At 40.6% G+C, this 9127-nt stretch overlaps 1 pseudogene; it reads right to left on the bottom strand.

The window, feature by feature from the left end:
• Positions 1–221: 221 nt before the first annotated feature.
• LOC143663350 (AKT-interacting protein pseudogene) lies at positions 222–2571 on the bottom strand (annotated as a pseudogene).
• Between the last annotated feature and the right edge of the window lie 6556 nt (positions 2572–9127).

Raw genomic sequence — 9127 nt, 5'->3', positions numbered from 1 at the left:
ATTGTGATCAGAAAAACACTTAAGCCTCAAGTGCCTCAGCAATTTAGTACTGAACTCCATAAGCACCCTAAAGACATTTCTGACGGAAGCAATGCATTATTTAAAGAGTGGTTTCCAAAACCTGCTGTTAGAACTTAAATATACATGGAAAGCCCCGATTATCAGTCATAGTTCACACAGTTTTACTCTTTAGGCAGTCCTTTGCCATTGGTCAGCTTTAATTAGGTCAAAGTCCAGCAGGAAAGTGCATGGTGCACCAGATTCACCATTTCGTAAGTTGCTACTGTTTTCTCTTCTTTACTGAAAGGTTGTACAGAGCCAAGGCCTTGCCCGTGACAGGCCAGCAACGTGAGCACTTTTATTGGGCCGTTCTTCAGGCTTTTTCTGAGTCAGCATCTTCTCTCTGGCTTTGTCATGTGCAGAAGGATTCCACCGAGACAAGCTAATTAAAGGGGTCCTCTATTTTAGGTTGGTCCAACAAACGAGCTGTGCTCATCTTAGCACTGTCGAACACTGTACTTTTAAGGAGCCAACATATTTTTCATACACTACTGCAGCCTCTGAGTTCAGGGGCCTTGCTGTATCAATGCAAGAGAACTCTCCTTGCATACGTCAATACTTGCCAAATATGATTATGGTTCGGCCTCCACTTTGCAAATGCTCTCTTCACATCCAGTTCACCTGCAATGGGATCAACTGGCCGGTGAAAGACTGGAATAGCAAACACCAGGTGAGTGGAGTCGCCATCTGGGTAGTTATCAGGGATATAAACTGTGAACTTAAATGGACCATCTTGAAAAAGTCTATGCTGGATGAATATCACTCCAAACCACATTAATGCAGAGCAAGGAGATGGCCATACACAGATACGAGGTAACTTCTTGCTTCACAACTGAGGTGAGTTCTGTCTGGATGGGTTGCAAAGTGGGGCCACATCCCAATCTCCTAGCTACCTCCAGGAGGCTGGAGGCTTGAGTCCTACCCGTTGGGGCTGGTAGGGAACGTAAGTGCCCCTGGGGCTAGGCAACCACGTCCCCTCAGCTAGGGAGCAGGGTCAGGGCCTGCCCCGGGACCCACTAGCCAATGCAGCCATTTTGTTTGTTGTTTTTGTTTTTTGTATGCTGTATGGCAGGGGTCACATTTTGTTCTTTTTCCATGTGAGTATCCCGTTACTGCAGCACCAGTTGTTTAATTTTTGTTTGTTTGTTTTTGGGGGAAGGGTGTGGGACAGGACTTGAACCCAGGTCTTCTGCATGGCAGGTGAGAATTCTACCACTGAACTAACCCTTGTACTTTTAATCCATTCCTGTGGGTATAGACCTATTTTGGTAGCCTTTGGTTAGATTATTTCAATTGAGATGTGACCTGTCTCATTCAAGATGGGTCTTAATCCTGTTACTGGAATCCTTTTAAAGATAATAGTAAAAAAAAAAAGCCCAGAGAAACTGAGAGGCAAGGACACATCCACAGAAGCAGAGAGAGAAGGCCGCTGAAGCCAGATGCTGGAAGCAAGAAAACCCTGGAGAAGGAACAGGAGACATTGCCATATGCCTCTCTATCTGACAGAGGAGACCAAGCTTGCTGGTCACCAATCTTCAGAGAAGGTATTGTCCTGTTGATGCTTTGATTCGGACATTTTCACAGCCTTAGAATTGTAAACTTGTAAACTAATAAATCCCCATTGTTAAAGCCGTGCCTTTTCTGCTATATTGCATTTTGTCAGCTTTAGCAAACCAAATCATGTATCTCTGGCGACACAAGTGAACATCAGCTGATCCAACTGGATTATTTCCTCCAAAGAGAATGGCTAGAGAGAAACAGAGGAAAATGAAAGGGAGAAAGGAAGTAATTCAAAATTTGTAGATATTTCCACTAGAGCAAAAGAATTAAAACCTTTGCCATTTGCACAAAAACTGATTTAGGTGAGTTCTAAATTAAATTGCTCACCCTTTGTGAATAAGAGTTTAAAGGGCAACAAGCTCTCACACACAGAGCTCTCACCCCTCAAGCAGGGGAGGTGATGTTATATAATAGAAGAGATGTGGTTCTAGAGCCAAGCAGAGCTGGGTTCAGATTTTGACTCTGCCACATATTTCTAGAATTTATTATTATTATTATTATTATTTTTGGAAAACATCTCTGAGCTTTTGGGTAGATAATAAATCCTACATCAAAGTTTTGTTGTAAATACTAGCTAAAACAATATATCTGTTAACCTGCCTGGCACACAGTAGGCATTCAGTAAATGGAAGGGATAATTAATACTGAAATAGACCAAAGCATCCATTTCTTGTGGTGATGCAGTAATTGACACACAGGTGGCCCATTTCTGGACAGTAAAGAAAGTTTACAAAGATAGAACACTTCAACAATTTCATCAGCTTGCTCATGACCCCCCAAACAGCGTCATCCTGTACCAAAGTCATGTTGCTAAAAAAAATCATGTTGCTACAAAAAAGTGTGCAAAGACCCACATACACTGTTGCCTTGGCTATTCAAGTGGCTGCCTCCTCCTCACCTTTGAGGTAGGAGTTCAAATCTCACTTCTTCTGGAGGGCTTCCCCTGGCCATCCAATCAAAGTGAGCCCTCCTGGTAACCTCATGATTGGACGTGTTATCTGTATACTTGGGTTTCGTTTGCCTTTTCAACTAGGACATTAGCTCCAAGGGGATGGAGAACTTGTCTGTCTGGTTTGTGGTTGTTAGAGTGTGTGACACAGCCTGGCAATGTGATGTGTTGGATATTTCACAGTTGGAAAGAAGGAGAGAGAAGGAAGCGGGGCTGCTGAATGATTAGTGAACATTTTAACCCCGACAACCCTCGTATCCCACAGAGAGAGCTGCATCCTAAAACACAGATACCCCCGGGAGAGGCAGCACTTGACTGAAATGTGTTCTGATGTGTAAACGCCTCCTAGGAGACCCGTGAAGTCTCCAGAGAAGGTAGATTGGGAAGTGAGGGCAGAGAAAGAGCTTGTCTGGCTGTCACCTGGGCACTGTGAACACAGGTGTATGGTGGATGGAGAAGAGGCCCTCCCCCCTCCAACCTGCCCACACAGGAAGCTATTTGCATCAACAACTCATACCCTCTTTGTAGTATCCATCTTCCTTTCCATCAGTGGTTTTGAGCGAGGGAGAAAATCCCTTTCAGGACCAGACATGAATCTTGGCGTAAACAAGCTTTACTCTGCCCTGGTGTGTGGGGTTTGACCTTTCATAATACCCAAAGGGCAGACTGAAATGCTGAAGTAATGCACTATAAAGCATCCATACTAACCAGGAGAACTGCATCCATGCTATAAATAAACAAATACACAGGCTTGAAACGTTGTCATCATGCCATCCCAGAAGAGGCACGTAAAGCCCACAGTCTTTGTTCCCTGAACCTCCTTCTCCCTTCCCCTAATAACTTATATTCTCATTCTCCCTCTCACTCTCCTCCCCATCCCCCACCCCAGGATCATGGTGGAATGATGATACTATTGATTTTAGCATCCTTTTTGTTGGGAAAAAGAAACAAACAAGCAAACAAACTTCAATGTCCTATAGTGTAGGATTGTTCAAATAAATTAAGGAATACCCACGCAATGGAATATCTTACAGACACGAAGAAAGATACTGTGGTGACTCACTTATTGATATGGAAAGATAATCTGTTATTGAGGGAGTAAATACAGGTCTCAAACAATATGATAAAATACCAGTTTAGTAAATAAAATGCACAGGTAAATCTATGCATATTAAAATTCCAGAAGGATGTGAACAAAACCAACTGCTTATCACTCAATCATTTTTTATAGATAATTATTTTCTTTTGCTTCTAGGCTTTTCAATTTCTTTCCCACAATGAACATGAATCACTTAAGTGGTTTTTTTGTTTGTTTTTTTTTTTCTTTTAAGAGTAATTTCTAGAATGATTAGAAAGTTGCTTTCTAAACACACTTTGCTTGAGGACCCAAAATTTGGAAACTTCTCTATTCATTTTTAGCCACTACTGAAAGGAAAATTTAAAACCCTTGCCAAATACAGACATGTCCAATATCGTTTCTTTTTATAATTACATCATCAAGTACTGACTAAAATTTAGGCACCTGAAAACAGAAAACATCTTTTTTTCTCTTTAATCCATGTCTGTGGTGCCAAGAAATATTCATGGATTGTTTGATTTCTTCCCTTTACCCCTTTAGACTCTTTTTTTTTTTTCTTTTACACCAGAATCTCAGGTATTTGGAAATTTTCTAATTCTAGTTTGAAATTTTGGAAAATTTAGACAAGACTGAAATTTACTTTTCTTCTTTGTATGAAATTAAGGGTTTGTTGCATGTAGTGTCCATGTAAAACAAGCTGAGGTGGGAGTGGCATAATTAACCTACTTGGAAAAATGTGTTTGAACTCTTTACACCATCCTTTGGGGCCCTGTTAATTAATGGACTGTTTACAAATGATTATAATCTATTGAAGATGATTTGGCAGAATTTCTCCCTGGCAGCACTCTCTTTCCTACTGGTTTGTGTTCCTGGTCAGTATTGAAAGTAATGCATCTACTCTTTCTTATAAGTAGCCCAAATATTCACTAATTTGGGACTTGTTCAGGAATCCAATGGGTCTTTCATATTATTATCTCTCATTTTCGGATTTCACTGTATATGGAGACCTGGTATTTTCCTCTTTAAAATAAAAACACTTTTTAAAAGTACAAAAGTTTTGCCTTTACTAAAAATTACAAGTATAGAGTACAGGATATGAATTGAAGTATTAATCACACTCACTGGAAAAAAGAAACATAAACCATACCAAAGTATATAAAAATAAAAATAAAAAAATTTTTAAAAGGTGAAAGTCCACATTTCAACCCATCCCGCATGGCTGCATGCACAGGCACAGAGGATTTCTACCCATGTCCTGCCTTGATTTTGTGGAGACCCATAGTCAGCTCCTTCTTTCCTAGTACAGTATTCCAAAAGTCACAACAGCAAGGCTGGGCTCCTGACTCATTCCATTTTTGGTGGCAAAATGCCGTTACGATTCTCTAATAATACAGTTTCATAGCATTCACGGGTGTGGTACCAAATTGTACCAGAAGGGTACCACTTACCAACAAAATGCCAATTTGATAGAATTGTTGATTTTCCAGTTTTACAAGGTGGTTGTTTTGCTCTATTGCCAAAATCAAACTCTTTAATAGTCTTTCCACTGGTGCCATACCTATCAGGTAATTTTTTCTTTGCTAAATAAAACAGGTATAGGATGAAGGTAAGAATTGGTGTGTTAGCATATGGAATTTAAAACATTCCCTCTAGTGCTGTGCTGTTCTATAAAGCAGCCAGTACTCATGTAGGGATATTTAAATTTTAAATAATTAAAATTAAATCAAATTTAAAATTCTGTTGCTCACTCGCATTAGTTATGTTTCGAATGCTTACTAACTCATGTGGCTGGTAGTTACCATATTCAACTGCTCAGATGCAGAACATTTCCAGCATCACAGAAAGTTCTATTGGACAGCTCTGCTTCAGAGTCTAATATAGGACTAAAACGTCCCTTGCAATATAGATATATGTTCCAGTTTGGGCTACAGATACTGTCCACAATGTAACTGCTATGATTCAGAAAATATTTTATAACTGGAAGAACAAAAAAAAATCTTCCTAGGTGCCTTGTATCCTGGTTACTATTGTGGAACAAATCATCCCAAAACTCAATGCCTTAACACAACCATTTTATTATCTATCCAGGTTCTGGTGACTGGGCTGGGCTCAGGGTCTCTTGGCAGTTGCAGGCAGATAATGGCTGGGGCTGGAACCTCAGCCAGAACCTCTCTGGAAAGAAGCAGTAACACCTCTCATGTCCTGACATGGGAAGTCACATTCAGCATCAGCCACAGAAGTCCCAGTCTCCCAATTCAAAGGGAGGAAATACAGAGGAATGTCATCATCACATGTGGAGGATGTGGGAGGGGAGAGCTTGGGAAGTACCATCTGCTGCCCAATCTCAGGACAGGACAAGAGTCCATCTTTGTACTGCTGCCCTCAGATGTAGAAGAGATGAATAAATTTGGTCAGTTAAACATGAGCAATTCTAAGGTCTAGGAGAACCAAGTGTCAAAGAAGAGCCTTAACACAAAGTCAATAAACAACAAAACTCTAGGCAAGAGAGAGAAACTGACCTGTAATGTAAACTCATCAATATAATAAGATGCCTAGACATGAGCAAAAAATTACAAACTATACTAAGAAACAAGATGATATGGCCTAGTCAAAGGTAAAAGTAAATATCTTGAAATAAACGCAAACAAGAAAACAACATATCAAAATATTTAAGATGGGGCCACAGTGGCTTAGCAGGCAGAGTTGTCACCTACAATGCCAGAGACTTCGTTTCCCAGTGCCTGCCCATGAAAATAAAAAATATATATATACATATATTTTTTTTATACATATATACATATATATATGGGAAGCAGCAAAAGAAGTGCTGAGAGTTTACATTTAAAAGGAAGAAAAAGCTAAAGGCCAGAGGAACTAGACAAAGAATAGAAAGCTAGCCACAAAGCAGAAGGAAAGAAATAATAAAGATTAGAACAGAAATAAATCAAATTATGAGATAAAAACAATAGAGAGTATCAACAAACCCAAAAGTTGACTCTTTGATAAGATCAATAAAACTGGCAAACCATTAGCTAGACAGACAAAGAGAAAGAGACTATGCAAATACATAAAATCAGAAATGAGAGTGGGGAGGGGGAGAATGCCAAGACGGCAGTTTAGCAAGGTGTGGGATTTAGTTCATCCTCCAGAGCAGCTACTAAATAACCAGGAACAGTACAGAACAACTGCTGGGGCCACGTCAGTGACTGGACACACAGCGGACCCTAGCCTGGACCAGCTGGACGGGCTGTGAGCCCACCCAGAATCATGAGTGCCCCAAACCGTGGCGGCCGGCGCCCCTCCCCCACAGGCTGCTTCCCAGAGGGGAAAGGAAAGAGACTTGACCAGCAGCAGGTGCTGAGAGCAACTAAGCTCCAATTGTGGAATTAATTCACAAATTCTGACTACTAAAAATAGGCTCCAAGCTCAGCTGAACATCCAGTCAAAGCAGAGGTTGCTGATCTTTGCCCCGGTACAGAGGGGGCAGGGCTGATGGAAAAAGAAACAGGGTTTTTTTTTTTTACCAGATAGCACATAATACTTGAAAGGGGCTGGGCCCTGAAGGAAAGGAGGGGGCACATAGGATCTGAGGGTATACAAGGCAACATACCAACTTGAGCTCTTGATTGGCAAATCTGAGGAATGGGGGTTCTGCTCTGAAAAGGATTTTTCTCTTTCTTTTTTGTGGCTGTGTTTCTATGAATTGACTGCCTTTGGATATAGCTGCAAGGCTTCTCAGGCTCCAACTGTCCCAGGCATAGGCAGAATTAAGCTTGTTTGAGAACTTGTCTGGAGCCTGTGCCTTCCCCAGGAGAGTGGTGGGGCCCAGCTCAGGTGGATTCCCTCCCTCAAGGAATTCAGACCTCAGTATCTGGGAAAGTGAAATGATTAAAGTCAGCCTACAACCTCTCCTCTGTCTCAAACATACCCCCAGCAGGGAGAGTCTGCTGAAGTTAAAGGTACCACATCACCTTATACTGGTGGGACCCACAGGCAGAAAAGCGCCACATACTGGGCAGGATAGGAAAATGCAGAGTCCAGAGTCTTCATAGGAAAGTCTTTCAATCTGCTGGGTCTCACCCTCAGGGAGAAGTGATGCAGGTGACTCTGCCTGACAGGAGGCCAGTTTGGTCTGGGAAAATCTGGCTGGGGTCTAAAATACCTAAGTAGACCCTGCTAAGCATGGGCGGGGCTGGGGAGGGGGAGGCACCATACAGGCAGGGCAAGAAACAAGAAAACAAGAACTGAAAAATTCTGCTCTGTTAAACAAAACCTAAGTTAGTGGTCCAGAATAAGCTGAACTGAATGTCAAAGAACAGATAGATGACAAAGTCACCCAGCAAGAAAATTCTAGGTAAAAGAAGTGAAAGCAACCTCCAGAATAAACTAATTAAGGTAATTAAATGCCAAGACACTAGCAAAAAATAACGAATCATACTAGGAAAATTGAAGATAGGGCCCAGTCAAGGGAACAAGCCAACAATTCAAATAAGATACAGGAGTTGAAACAATTAATTCACGATGTTCAAACAGACATGGAAAACCTCATCAAAAATCAAATCAATGAATTGAGGGAGGATATAAAGAAGGCAAGGAATGAACAAAAAGAAGAAATCAAAAGCCTGAAAAAACTTATGGGAATGAAAGTCACAGTAGAAGAGATATAAAAAACCATGGAAACCTACAATGTCAGATTTCAAGAGGCAGAAGATAGGATCAGTGAACTGGAGGATGGAACATCTGAAATCCAACTAGCAAAAGAAAATATAGGGAAAAGAATGGAAAAATATGAGCAGGGACTCAGGGAATTGAATGATAACATGAAGCACATGAATATACATGTTGTGCGTGTTCCAGAAGGAGAAGAGAAGGGAAAAGAAGGAGAAAAACTAATGGAGAAAATTATCATTGAAAATTTCCCAACTCTTATGAGACTTAAAATTACAGATCCAAGAAGTGCAGCATACCCCAAATAGAATGGATCCAAATCATCGTACTCCAAGATACTTACCATTCAGAATGTCAGATGTCAAAGAGATAAAGAGATTCTTGAAAGCAGCAAGAAAAAAGTGATCTATCACACACAAAGGAAGCCCAATAAGACTATGCATAGGTTTCTCAGCAGAAACCATGGAGGTGAAAAGACAGTGGGATGATATATTTAAATTACTAAAAGAGAAAAACTGCCAACCAAGAATTCTATATCCAGCAAAATTGTCCTTCAAAAATGAGGGGGAAATTAAAACATTTTCAGACAAAAAAATCACTGAGAGAATTTGTGACCAAGAGACTGGCTCTGCAAGAAATACTAAAGGGAACACTAGAAACAGATATGAAAAGACAGGAGAGGAAGGTGTGGAGAAGAGTGTAGAAATGAAGACTATCAGTAAAGATAAAAAGAAGAAAAATTAAATATGAAATATAAAATCCAAAAGGCAAAACAGTAGAAGAAAATATGGCCTGTACAATAATAACACTAA

The sequence above is a fragment of the Tamandua tetradactyla genome, chromosome 19 (assembly GCF_023851605.1).
Source record: "Tamandua tetradactyla isolate mTamTet1 chromosome 19, mTamTet1.pri, whole genome shotgun sequence".
In the NCBI taxonomy this organism is placed as follows: Eukaryota; Metazoa; Chordata; class Mammalia; order Pilosa; family Myrmecophagidae; genus Tamandua; species Tamandua tetradactyla.
This window is presented reverse-complemented; position numbering and strand designations above follow the sequence as displayed.